Genomic DNA, 15,094 nt, shown 5'->3' with positions numbered 1-15,094 from the left:
GTGTTTATGGTTGGGACGATCCCCATCCACATCAGTACTCGGGAAAAAGAGTATCCGTCGCATGCCGGGAAAGAGCCTGAGGTCCCCTCCAGCGCTCCTCCATCCAGTTCTGGTCCGCTCCATATCGAGAGACCTAGCACTGAGACGCCCATCCGACCCCCTCCAAAAGGTGTACTCCGGAAATCTTCTTACAACCCTAATGCTCGTGTTGCCCAGCACTACAACATTGTTAAGGACTTAGCTCAGGCTCCATCTGCTATGTCCGCCTTAGAAGTACTCCAGAGTTGCCCCTCTCTGAGGAAGTCCTTGCTATCGGCCATCGGTGGCATAGACCTGGCCGACTTGGATCTGATTACTTTTGAACTGGAAAGCCATACACCGAGACTGCCTCACCAAATCACCTTCCTCATACAGGTCATTATCAAAACCAAAATGATTCATCGTACAGTCATTGATGAAGGCGCTTCAACTTGCATCATGTCTGTTTCCTGTTAGAAGGCTATTGGTTCTCCGATGCTGAGCCAGTCTCCTACAACCTTGGAAGCCTTTGATGGGAGAGAGTCTCGCCCTTATGGTATACTCCAACATTTGCCCATTTCTTTGGAAGGGAAGATGGTCGAAGTGGAAGTTGAAGTTGTTGATGCTAATCTTACCTACAACCTCCTCCTCGGACGTAGCTAGACATACGCCATGCAAGCCGTGGCTTCATCTCTTTTTCATGTCATTCGTTTCCCTCATCAGGGGAAGATTGTCACTGTAGACCAGCTCTCCTTCTTCGCCTCCTCTTCCGAAGGCAACGTGCCTTTTGTGGAGCATACCTCCAAACCATATGAGAGTGTGGGAGCTGGACTTTTTAAAGATCCTACCCTGATGGGTGTTTTTTCACTCCCACCTCCTAACCTCGCTCCTATTAATATGATTTCCGTTTGCTCTGATCTGTGGGTTCTTCCCCCCACTGATCAGATAGAATCTTGGGGAGATAAGATGCCATTGAGTCCTACTGAGCTCAACTATGTTGAAATCATTGCTGCATCGGCTCCCCCTCCCGAACCTGCTCCTTCGAGCAGGGCTCCCGACTTCTATGTTCATTCCCCTTGGCTTGGAGATGACGCTTCTTCGGATCCTTTAAAAGAAATGTTTCCTTCTAATGAAGCCATTATCGAGACCATGTCTCTCGAGGAACCTCCTTGGTCTGATCATCACCATTGTTCCTCGTTTCTCCCTGCCCATTGGGAAATGCTCACCTGTCTCAAGCAGTTTGCTCCTTATCTCCCATCTCAACCCCTTCAAACACCTATTGAACTTTATCAAGTGTCCTCTGAAGGAAATATGGGAAACATCATGCAAACCCAACCCATCGACATCTCTGGGAAACCAGGGATTGTCGAGCACATTCATATTGGAGTCACTTGCACTCCGGAGGAAATTCAGCTCTATACTGATCTTTTTCGCGAATTTCGTGATGCCTTCGCTTGGTCCTACGAAGAAATGCCCGGAATTGACCCTAGCATAGTGGTACATGAGATGCCTACATATCCGGGTGCGAAGCCTGTTCGCCAACGTCTACGCCCCGTGCACCCCCGAAAGGCTGCAGCCATTAAAGCGGAAGTTGAAAAGCTTCTTAAGGCTGGTTTTATTTACCCCATCCCACTCACAGATTGGGTCTCCAATATCGTCCCTGTGAATAAAAAATAGGGTACCATTTGAGTCTGTGTTGATTACCGTGACATTCATTGGGCCTATCCTAAAGATAACTTCCCCACACCCTTCATTGATCAGCTCATTGATGAGTGTGCTGGGAGAGAAATGTATTCATTCATGGACGGTTTTTCTGGGTATAACCAAATCAATATTGTGCCCACTGATCAGCACAAGACTGCCTTTATCTGTCCTTGGGGCACTTTTGCTTAGAAAACGCTCCCCTTCGGTTTGAAGAACGTCGGTGCTACCTTCCAACGTGCAATGTCCTATGCTTTCCATGACATCCGTCACATTGTACAACCATACTTGGATATTCTATCGGCTCATTCAGTCAAACGCCAAGACCACCCCACTCATCTCCATAAAATCTTTCTCCGCTGTCGACACTACCTCATCAGGCTTAATCCTCACAAATGTGTCTTTTGCGTTGAGTCAGGTAGACTTCTCGAGTTTATCGTCTCCCGAGAGGGCATCCGTTTGGATCCCCTTAAAGTCGAGGCTATTCTGAATCTTCCTCCCCCTGCTTCTTTGCAGCAATTGCAGAGCTTGCAGGGCAAAGAAATTTTTTTAAGACGATTCGTTCCGAACTATGCCGAAGTGGCTAAAGGCTTTACACGGTTATTGAAGCAAGATACCCCTTTTCATTGGGATGCCATCGCTCAAGAGTCCTTCGAGTGTCTCAAGGGTCTCCTTGTTTCTGCTCCATTATTGCGTCATCCGAATTATCATCGCGATTATACTCTGTATTTGGCCGCTGCTGATACCACTATCGGCATGGTTCTCGTTAAAGACGACGATGATGACACTAATCATGTCATATATTACCTCAGCCGCAATCTTTTAGGTACAGAAACTCGATATGCTTACGTCGAGAAGTTGGAATTGGCCTCCATTCTTTCCGTCCAATGTTTCCGCCATTATACCTTGTTGCGTACTATGACCGTGATTTCTAATTGCAACCCGATGACGTACATTTTGTCACGTCAGTTGCTGGGGGGCAAGTACTCAAAGTGGATCGTCATCCTCCAAGAGTTTGACTTGGAATTCACCACTGCCAAGTCTAAGAAATCCCTGGTCTTTGCTGAGTTACTTTTCTCTTTGCCATCTCCTACTGCGCCCTCTCGGTCAGAGGACCATATCCCGGACGAAACTCTATTCCTAATTAGCACCCTCGATCCCTGGTACAGGGATATCATTGTATATCTGCAGACATCCTCTTTCTGTCCTACTGTGTCCAAGGATGCTCGGCGACGGATCCGTCATCAGTCTCAGCCCTATCGTATTATTGGGGACACCCTGTACCGTCTCGGTGCTGACTCCGTTCTCCGCCGATGTCTAACTTTCGAGGAAGCTGAGCGAGTTTTGAATGACTGCCATTCTGGTGCCTGTGGTGGTCACATGTCTGGATATGCCACTGCTCAAAAAATCCTCCGCACTGGTTATTTATGGCCCTCCATCTTTAAGGATTGCATTCTTGTCGTCCGCTCCTGTCATGAGTGCCAGATATACCAGCGGAAGATGCATGCGCCTCCCGCTCTGTTGCACCCTGTTGTCACCGTCGGCCCTTTTGCAAAATGGGGCATTGATTATACAACCTGTAACCCTCGCTCGGCCGGGGGGCATGGGTATATTATTGTTGCCGTCAATTATTTTACAAAATGGGTCGAGGCGATGCCCACATTAACTGAAGACGGTCACATAGTGGCACAATTTTTGTTCAACCATGTTATTTCATGGTTCGGAGTTCCTCAGGCTATCGTCATGGATCACGGGAAGCATTTACGTAATCACATGATGACCAACCTAACAACCCAGCTAGGCTTACGGCATGATAGTTCGACTCCATACTATCCTTAGTCCAATGGCCAGGTTGAAGCCGTCAACAAGGTTTTGGTTACGATGCTTCAACATACCGTTGGCATGCATAAGTCTAATTGGCACTTGATGTTGTTCCCTGCCTTGTGGGCCTACCGAACCTCTGTGAAGGATGCCACTGGTTTCACTCCATTTCAATTAGTTTACGGACTGGAGGCTACCCTTCCTATCGAGTGCGAGATCCCTTCATTAAAATTGGTCGTCGAGTTACTTCCCAACACTACTCCGGTAGAAGAACGCCTTCTTTACCTAGAACGGTTGGACGAGACCCGTCGGCTAGCCTCTCTAGCTATCGAAGCACAGAAGAAGAGAGTGAAAACTCACTTCGACCATACCGTCCACCCTCGTTCCTTTGTTGAGGGAGATTTAGTCCTGCTATATGATCAAGCGAATGATAAGCTGGGGGCAGGCAAACTCGAGCCCATGTGGCTAGGCCCTTATATTGTAAAGAGAGTTTTGCAGAAAGGGGCATATGAGCTAATTGACTACGAAGGGAATCCTCTCGATAAGCCCCGAAATGGGCTGTACTTGAAAAAGTACTATGCGTGAATTCCATGCACTTTGGTTTGTACATACGTGTGTTTTAGTAGGTGTGTTGTGTGTATGTGTTTTCATGTTTTTGGCTTGGTGTGAAGGCGTGATTGCCGCTTATTGTGTCTTTTGCTTCTTGTGCAGATGTCTGGTGCACCTTACGTTGGTTTCGCTGATGGTGCCTACCGCAGCACCCGCAACTTGTCTTCTGCGGCGTGGGTGATCTACGATCCTCACGGTGAGTTGATAGATCTTCAAGGTGTGTGTTTAGGTTGCACCACAAACAATGTCGCGGAATATAGTGCTGTGATTGAATTACTCGGTGAGGCGATTAATCTCAATATTCGTACATTGGTTGTTAACCTAGAACAGCTGGACAACACCCGTCGCCTAGCCTCTCTAGCCATCGAAGCACAAAAGAAGAGAGTTAAAACTCACTTCGACCATACCATCCATCCTCGTTCCTTTGTTGAGGGAGATCTGGTCCTGCTATACGACCAAGAAAATGACAAGCTAGGGGCAGGCAAACTCGAGCCCATGTGGCTAGGCCCTTATATTGTAAAGAGAGTTTTGCAGAAGGGGGCATGTTATAGACATTTTTGTGCCTTACAGCTCTAAGCATGAAATGTCCATAAACCAAGGGATCCTAAGTCCCTAAAAGTGTTTTTCCTACCCCTAGAGGAACAAGGTCAACCAATTACAACTTCTCCCAGAAGTTCTCCACCAGAAACTGCTCAGAATCAGTCAAATCAGGATCATTTCAGCTGCTCCACTAGCTAGCTGCGTTGCATAGCACCCCAATACACTAGCTAGATGCGTTGCAACGCACCTAAATGCACTACTAGGGTGCGCTGAGTGGGAAATGACAAATGGCAGTGTCATTCCGCGAGGTGGATAGACAATGGAAGCTTCCAGAATCTTCCCCAATGACACTTGCCTCACTGAGTTCGACCAAGGATGAGTAAGAGGCTCTCAGTCTCCAAGTGGAAGCAAGAACTGACAGAGAGAAGCCACAAGTCAAATCATAAGCTGACTCATCCTCTTTGCATACATCTATATATGGATCCCTCATCCCAGAGATCGGGAGGATGGAATTTTGTACTTTGCAGAGAATTGTTGTTGGTTTTGAGATAGAGATCAGTGCATTGGGTGATTTATGCTTTGTTGGAGGTGAAGAGGGGATTCCTTTGCTGGGGGGTTGATGATGGATCAGTAATCATCGGTTGTAACTCCTCCTGGACCTTCTTGTTATATCAATAAAACTATTTGAGTTTCTCCTACATGCTTTTGTATCAATGATGTTTTGTTATACTTGCATGTTTAGCTTAAATCTGATCCTAAGCTATTTATGAATGTAAATCCATGTCTTTGTGTAGTTTTCCTCTTCTGTGATCTTGCAGGAACTTGGTGAATCTGGGCAAGTGAAGGAGTAGGTAGCTGGAAGCTGTCAAAGAGGAGAGAGATTGGATCAAAGGACTAGCGCAAGACACAGGTTAGTTCATCCTATTCCTCTTCATTTACAGTTCATAAAGAAGAATACGAAAGTAGTTTTCCTTGTTTGTTGCTAAGGCACTGTCACACCTTAGTGGGATAGGGGCATTCTGAGTAGACACTTTTCCAAACAACAAAATGGTGACTCCGCTGGGTACCGTGTCTAGTTAGTTAGTTTGTGTTTCTCTTGTTGTTTGTTTCATAAACACAGAAGTAGCAATCGAACTGCATTTGCCATTATCAAATGCAAAGTAGACACCTGCTATTTCAATCCACTCACTGGATTTGTTTATGATTTGAACAGCTGATTCAAAAATGATCTGATTACCCTTTGTGATAGCTCTTAGACATCTTTTAAATCCACCCTCTGATTGTGCATTACTGATCGCTTTTACTCGGCCAAAATCCATAGATTAAACTGCAAACCGTGACCCAGAACCCGGATAGAAGTCTCATTTCTTCCCCAGCGCAGGCACTGTGAAGAGACTCTGCATTTCAACGCAGTTCCCGAGAGGGCTACCTGCACTGCAATTCAGTTTCTCTGTGTAACAGGTGTGCTGATCAGCCTTGCCCTGTGCAGCTGAGGTTCTTTGCTTCATTTTATCCAGTTTTGTCTCTGATTTTTGCAGCCTGTTATCAGTGTGTGTACCTGTCTGAAAACCCCTTTTCTTTGCCTTAATTCCGCCTCCTTTGTACAAAAAGACTGTAGATGTTCTTTGTGTGTTTGTTACATCATTTACAGTTTTCCATTGAAAGAGTAGAATAGTCATACTGTCGTCCTTGGATTTAGATCTGTCGTAAGTGTCGATTTTGATCTTAGGAGAAAGTTTCTTTGTTGTTGACAGTCGATTATGCTTTTACTTTTGCCTTTGGTTTGAATTTGTCACTTTCTAGTGTCAAAACAAGTGTTTATTTCAAAATCATAAAGTGTCGTAATCTTCTCTACCTTTTTATTTCGAAAAGAAGCTTGTTTGTGTTTTTCACTTGAAAGCGAATTCAGATTTGTACATCAACTTTCTTTTTAGGCATCAATATTAAGAAAGTGAAAACAAATACATGCATATGTGCATTTGCATATTGATAGTTTGTATGGCTTGATTTAGGAAAAGTTCATTTACAGTGTGCCCTTTGCTCTTTGAGAAAAGATTGTGTCTTTCTTTTCCCCTTGTAGCTAGGATTTTCATTGTTGAAAAGAGATAAAAGATTTGCTTATCATCTTTAGATTGCATTTAGGAATTACATCTACATCTAGTGGTGAACCCAAAAGGCAAACTTCATAAGAAAGATCAACTTAAAATAAATTGAATGAATCTAACAACGCTTTGGAACTTAACGCACAACATAGAGGTCTAGGCTAGAGACGTATTCCGGCGTTGTAAAGCCTGGTAACTGTTGTCCTCACTGATGGTTGGGTGATTCCTCCACTGTGAGATGATAAGTGCCAGTACAGACTTGTGCTCCCACGTACCGTTGAGTATATATTGGGAGACCCCTATAGGCTTAAAACCTTTTATCCATAGGAAGCCGTGTCGGCCACCCTACTGATCGCAATGCACCGAACACAGCATTCAGGAAGATTGACTGCCGTACCGTAAAACGTATTATGCAGTTTTGTGATTGGTTTGGTACTCCCTCTACCTAGATCTCCAGAGCAGTCCCTTTCATTCCTTTTCAAACTCCTTAACAGAAAAGGTCCATCTGAGCACTTGTCACTTCAGGCTCATTAAAAATCGAAGGAGACTAGAGTCATCTTTTGTTTTTTCTCGACTCTTAAAAACCGAAAAAACAAGTTGTGTCTAAAGTGTCTAAAATTCATTTAATTCGGAAACATACTTCCCCTTTTTATTTTAGTTGATCGAGTAATCCGCAATCATGGAAGAAAGTCAATTGAAACCCCGTCGTTCGTGGAGGCTTACGCGTAAACCATGTTTGTCTCCGGAATCGAAACCAGTACGGACAAAGCGAACTCATTTAACCGGTTCAAAATCTCCTATTAAAGTTAGAACAAGTGTTCCAACAACATCCGAGATTCCGGTTACTCCAAACATTTCTGGAAACCCTGCCTCTACAGAAGAAGTTCAAAAACCACAGAGCGACAGTGATACTGATCCTAGTCTGAGAGTAAACACTTGTGTTACCGAACCAGTTCCATCTACAACCGGTTCGGAGAGTCTTGCTCTTCAAACATCTGTCGCTGTCGATTCCACCCCTTCTTCGGCACCAGAAATATTTTACGGACCTGACGGTCTTCCCCTTCCACCTGGTCTGATTGCGATTGAAGAAATTGTAGAAGATCCTCAAACAAGTACTCCAACGCACTTTGGAGTCGGGGTCACTCTATTTCCTTCTTCATCAGAAGTTGGTCTACCACCAGTGGAAGTTCCTGTAGAATCGCTAGGTAATCTTTTGGATAGACTCCAAATGTCTGAAAAACCGTCAACATCTAGGACTGTGTCGTCTGACACAGCGACAACAGAACTCCCTGCCATCACTCCAACAATGTTCACCGGCATACCATCTGTCCCAACTAGCTCTCAACCGCTAGAAGGAGCCCACTCAGGGGCTATTTCGACAGTATGGTCCGTTCATGTTTGTTCCTCCGGAATAATATCCGATAACGCTTATGGTGAGTCTCAACAAATTGATCCATTTGGAGGTCAATTTGGGCAGTCTGGTCCCCAAGGACAAACAATTCCCTTGAGTTCTAGATTACCACCATATGGGGGGCAGTATGCCCTATCATTGTCCCCTCCGGGAGGATATCCATACGGGAGTTCACAACAATATTCAGGTTATACCGGAATTACCTCAAGTGGTTGGGTACCTATACTACCTCAACAACCAAGGGTTGTGTATTCGATGCAACAATGTGTGCCTATGTCGAATATCCCGACTACACCAGCTATCGTGACAGTGTCACAAGTTCAAACGCTGCCTGTTGTATGTCAACCTCAGATTTCTCAGGTTGTATCGCCAACTAGTGGGGCGACATAGGTCCAGATGGGTACAGTTACCCCACACCTTGGTCCAACAGTTAGTATAGCGCAACAGCACATGGCTTCTCAACCATGGCTGGTGCAATACCAACAACCATAATTCCAACAAGTATACCAAGGTTCTGAGCAGCAAATCTTTGCGAATAGTGGACAGTCATACATTCAAAATGGTCAAAATCAACCATTTTACAATGGTCATGTCCACCAACCGTATCAGTCATACCAACATCAAATGCATTATGCTGGCATGCAAAGACCAACTGCTCAGGCAATCCCATCCTACCCTAGATATGCTTCACCTAATATGAATTAGCAGTTACCATTCGTGGCAACTTTAGAGTTACCTGATTTAAAACGGTTAACAAATGATCCAATTGCTTACGCCTCTTGGTGGCCAGCGATCCCTCATAAACTTCCATCAGATATTCCTAAATTTAATGGAAATCCGGGCGAAGATCCATCGAATCACGTGATGACATTTCATCTATGGTGTTCATCAAACACCCTAAATAATGATTCGATAAGGCTTCGCCTCTTCCAGAGGACGTTAACAGGTCCAGCAGCAAAATGGTACATTGAATTGCCTAGAGCTTCATTCGACAACTTCAGTACCTTAGCCACGACTTTTTTAACCCATTTTCAATTACCGATAAGGTATGGAACGGGAACAGAACTTCTTACCAACTTCAAACAGACAACAGCCACTCACATATCTGATCATATACATGAGTGGCGACGTCGTCATAGGATGGTAAAAACGTACGTTCCCGATCAGCTATTAGATGAATGGTTTATCAAGTCATTACTACCTTCAATTACGGAAGATGTGGCAAAGGGGGGAGTCGTAACGGAAGAGAAAGTTATAGCTCGTGCGCAATATCTGGACTTGATATATACTCAGTCCGGCACGCTCTACGACAAAATACCTGACGCCCCTAGACCGGAATTCTCAATTGCTCCTCCTCCTAAATCGAACAATGACTCTCACGCCGGCGATGGCGTGATTGGCAAAACAAACATGAAATCGACAAAGGCTACATCTAAGAAGGCCCATAAGATTTCAGGTCAAAATGCAAAAGATGAACTTCTTGCTTTGGAAGTAAATGCCGTATCGACAGATAAGGGCAAAGAAACCAAACAACCAGGAAGCAAGAAGAAACAAGGCAAAGGGAAGAAGAAGAAACAGGATGAGTCATCTCCTGAAAAACCTTCTTCAAACCCTCCTGGAAATAGGAAACCCCCTTCAGGGTGTCAGATATGTGATGAGGATCATTGGACGAAAGAATGTCCATACAAAGCTGAACTTAAGAAATTCTTTAAGAGTTCGAAAACCTCAGCAGTGTTAACTGATCCGTTTCCAAATCCAGGAACAAATCTGGTTGATAGTGGAAATGCTTCCCCGTCTCAAGTGCTAATGTTGTCGGTTTCAAAACAGCAAAATGATGCTTTGATTTCGACAAGGAACAAAGATTACGGGAATCCACAGCTGTCGAACAACAAGGATAAAGATCAACCAAGTAGTTCGACAACAACTTCGACAGAAGTTGTAACACCCACCATTCCTGAATTAACAATAAAACCGCCAAAGGGAGTAGTACACAAGTCGACATTTAATCCCCACGCTAGAGCGGCGCAGCATTATAGTATAGTGGAAGATTTGGCCCAATCGTCGTCCGCTATGTCGACTCTTGAAGTACTTCAAAATTGCCCATCCCAAAGGCAGGCTTTGTTATCAGCCATTGGTGGGGTTGACCCAAAGGATTCCAATCTTGTATCCTTCGACCACAAAGGATATGATCCTCAGTTACCAGCCCAACTAGCTTTCCTTATTCAAGTGAAAGCCCTCAACAAAACTGTTCATCGAACAATTATTGATGAGGGGGCATCCACATGCATTATGTCGATGAGTCGCTGGAAAACTTTAGGATCTCCAACCTTGTCGCGATCTTCAACGACATTAAAAGCATTCGATGGAAGGACATATACCCCATATGGTATCCTAAATAACTTGAAAGTTGAACTAGGGGGAAAAACGGTAGAAATAGATGTTGAAGTCATTGGTGGGAATCTTGATTACAACATCCTACTAGGAAGACCATGGATATATGCCATGGCAGCTGTTGTGTCGACCTATTTTAGAAAGATTGCATTTCCTTTTCAAGGAGGGATTACAATCGTCGATCAACAAAACTTCCTCCCCAATGGTTCTCAAGTTACAGGAAGCATTCCCATGATCCATGGAAGCCCCCATTCGCTTTAGAATATCGGAGTAGGCCTACTAAAAGATCCTATACTAATGGGAACTTTCACTCTTCCACCTCCAATCAATCTAGCGGAAGTAGCATCGATAGGAACCTGCAATATGATATCTTCCACAAAGATCTCAGAAAACGATATCAACATGGATCATGCAATGGTTTTGCCCCCAAGCCCAATAGAAATATTATAGCAATCAATGTTCCTAGCATGGGAGGCAAACCCGAATCAACGCTCGTCAAGCGTTTGGATAGATAGGTCTAGAGAATATGGTACCCCTTCAGATCCTTGGTTGCGAGTGCATGGAACCGACGAAGGAATTGTACAATCAATGTTAATTGAAGGGGTACCATGGAGTGATTGCCACTATCGTTCCCTTCTTCCGGATTATGAAGAAGATACTCAAGATGACCTTTATCATCCTTCAGTTTTTGAATTCCAATCAAATACTGTAAATACGGTTGATTCCGAACGAAACTTATCCAACATTGAAGAGACCATCGCCATAAACATCTCGACCAAAACAAATGTTGTAGAGAATATTTATGTTGGCAAATGTTGTTCTCTTTCAGAACTGGAAATATATAACGCTCTTTTTCGCGAATTCAGAGATGTCTTTGCTTGGTCATATGATGAAATGCCAGGCATTGACTCGAGTATCGTTGAACACGAAATTAAGATGTATCCAGATGTCAAACCGGTAAGACAACGGCTACGGCAGGTGCACCCCAAGAAAGCCGCTACCATTAAGGCAGAAGTTGAAAAACTTCTCCATGCTGGTTTTATCTACCCAGTTCCTTTGACCGATTGGGTATCCAATATTGTCCCTGTTATGAAGAAACAAGGAACAATTAGAGTGTGTGTCGATTATAGGGATGTAAATCAAGCTTGTCCAAAAGACAACTACCCTACACCCTTCATCGACTAGATAATTGATGAATGCGCCAGATGCGAAATCTTTTCATTCATGGATGGGTTTTCCGGGTATAATCAAATAAATATCCGCCCATAGGACTAGTCAAAGACTGCATTCATTTGTCCGTGGGGCACATTCGCATATCAAAAATTACCCTTTGGTTTAAAGAATGCGGGAGCGACGTTTCAGAGGGCATTGAATTATGCCTTCCATAACATCAAAAACATTGTTCAACCATACCTCGACGACCTTCCGGCTCATTCGCGAAAGCGGACTGATCATCCGCAGCATTTAAGAGCGATATTTCTACATTGTCGACACTACAAGATACGACTCAATCCACACAAATGTGTATTTTGCATCAGTTCTGGTCGTTTACTTGGCTTTGTAGTCTCCAAGGATGGGATTCGTCTCGACCCGTGCAAGGTCCAGGCAATCATAAATTTTCCTCCACCTTCAAATTTGCTTCAAATTCAGAAACTTCAAGGGAAAGCAAACTTTCTGAGGAGGTTCATTCCAAATTACGCCGAACTTGCTAAAGGTTATACATGTATTTTGAAAAAGGAGGTACCCTTTGTATGGGATCAGGTTGTGCAAGCTTCCTTTGATGCTTTGAAAGATTCCCTAATAAAAGCATCATTAATGTACGCCCCTGATTATCAAAGAGATTTTAACCTGTATCTGGCTGCAGCAGATACAACCATCGCAATGGTTTTAGTTCAAGAAGTCGATGGAATTGAACATCCTATATATTATTTAAGTAAGAACTTAAATGATACAGAAAGAAAATATTCTTACGTTGAAAAACTGGCGCTTGCAGCTGTTCAAGCAATACAAAGATTTCGACACTATGTCCTCTTTCGGAAAACTACCATTCTGTCTGATTGCAACCCCATGACTTATATATTGTCGCGACAGTTGCTGGGGGGCAAATATTCGAAATGGATAGTGATCCTTCAAGAGTTTGATCTGGAATTCGTAAAATCCAAATCAAAGAAAGCTCTAGTTTTTGCAGAATTATTATGCGATCTCCCATCATCGTCCAACGATGAAACATCTGAAGAATCAATCGTGGATGAAAATTTGTTTCTGATATCTACAAGCAATGAGTGGTACGGAGATATAATAATTTATCTCCAAACCCAAAATTTTAGGCCTAACACCTCACACTCTGAAGAAAAACGTATTCGATACCAAGCAAAAGACTACATGATCGTCGGTGATACACTTTACCGTCGTGGTATCGATACAGTTCTGAGAAGGTGCCTCACCCATGAGGAGGCCGAAAAAGCCCTGAATGAGTGTCATTCAGGGGCCTGTGGGGGGCATCAATCTCGATATGCTACAGCACAAAAAATCTTACGAGCAGGATACTTCTGGCCAACAATGTTCAAAGATTGCATAACTGCAGTCAGAAGTTGCCATGCTTGTCAAATTTTTGATAGCAAAACCAGAAGACCACCCGCACCTCTATAGCCAAAAGTTGCTGTTGGGCCGTTCGCCAAATGGGGCATCGATTTCATGACATGTAACCCCACCTCGACCGGGGGGCATGGGTATATCATAGTCGCAGTAGACTATTTTACCAAATGGGCCGAGGCGATGCCTACATTAGATAATACTGGTGAAACAGCTGCCCTTTTCTTTTTCAATCATTTAGTCGCCAGATTCTGCGTACCACAGGCTATAGTCACAAATCATGGATCGCATTTTCGCAATCAGATGATGCTCGAATTAGCTGCCAAACTAGGATTGTCTCACGACAGCTCTACTCTGTATTATCCGCAAGCCAACGGACAAGTTGAAGCGATCAAAAAGGTCCTGAAGCACATGTTGCAAAGGATGATTGGAGTTCACAAAAGAAGATGGCACCTAATCCTGTACTCAGCCTTGTGGGCTTACCGAACATCGGTAAGGAATGCAACTGGGTTCACACCCTTCCAACTGGTATATGGCCTGGAAGCAGTCTTACCAGTCCAGTGTGAAATCTCGTCTCTTAAACTCGCAATCGATCTCCTCCCCAGAACTTCAGAAGAAGAGGCTCGGTTCTTGGAATTAATCCAATTGGATGAAACCCGTCGTGATGCCGCTTTGGCTAACGAAGCCCATAAGAAACGAGTCAAGGCGCAGTTCGACAAAAATGTCAAACTCCGTGTCTTCTCAGAAGGTGACTTGGTCTTGCTTTATGACCAAGAATCCGATAAATTGGGAGCAGGTAAATTTAAGTCTTTATGGATGGGCCCTATATTGTTAAACGGGTGTTAGCAAAAGGAGCCTACGAGTTAATGGATTATGACGGAATTCCACTGGCGCAACCTCGTAATGGGTTGTACCTCAAGCGTTACTATGCTTAAATAGTAACCAATATGCTTTTGTTGTATTTTGTTTTTTCTAAAGTGTTCGTTTTGGTCGAGTAATCCACCTTTTTACATTTATTGCAGATGTCAAACCTTTTGGAGACATGTGTTGGATATGCCGACGGAGCAAGTCGTAGTTCGCGGAACCTGTCCTCCGCAGCCTGGGCCATTTTTTATCCAAGCGGCGAGTTAGTAAGTTTCAGAGGTGTATGTATTGGTCAATCAATGAATAACATCGCTGAGTATAGCGCGTTGATAGAACTTATCTCTGATGCCATCACCCGTGGTATATGCCGACTAATTGTCAGGCTAGACTCACAACTCGTAATACTACAACTCAATGGTATATATTCCGTCCGAAACCCAGCTATTTATCGCATGTTCCTAAGGGTTAAGATTTTGGAAAGACAATTTGATCTTATTCAATACCAACATATTTCCAGAAACTTAAACACATTAACTGACTCATTAGCAAACTATGTGTTAGATAGACATTTGCAACATTCATAAAAAGAAACACATCATCAATGTTTTACATGTGGATCATATAGCTCAACCAGAATAAAACCCCGAAAATCAAAATATATATATATAGCTATTTATGGTTTACATATAATGTTCTGTAACCAAGACAAAATCGGTCACATGACCCAAAAACTCAAAATGCTAGGGGGCATCCTAGTCTAATGATGCTCGTGATAGCAAGTCACAGCCTGTGCGATCATGTGTAAGAGATGAGTCCATCGTCTAGGCACACCAGTAGTATGCCGCTATAACTGCAAAGGTAGCTCGTCGATCCTCACATCTGGAATACCGAGAGTAAGGCTCTCAACCTGCTCCTGCACAGTTGTGAGAGTCTCGGCCACATCAAGGTCACGAAGAATAACCCTCCCGGCAGCCTCTCCTGCTGGGGCAACGACTAGCACTCTCAGGCGAACTACTGGATGAACAAGACCAACATCTGCATGTAC

Source organism: Pinus tabuliformis, chromosome 6 (genome assembly GCF_031772625.1).
Source record: "Pinus tabuliformis cultivar Carrire ecotype Pingquan chromosome 6, CPIR1, whole genome shotgun sequence".
In the NCBI taxonomy this organism is placed as follows: Eukaryota; Viridiplantae; Streptophyta; class Pinopsida; order Pinales; family Pinaceae; genus Pinus; species Pinus tabuliformis.
Note: the sequence above shows the minus strand (reverse complement) of the source record.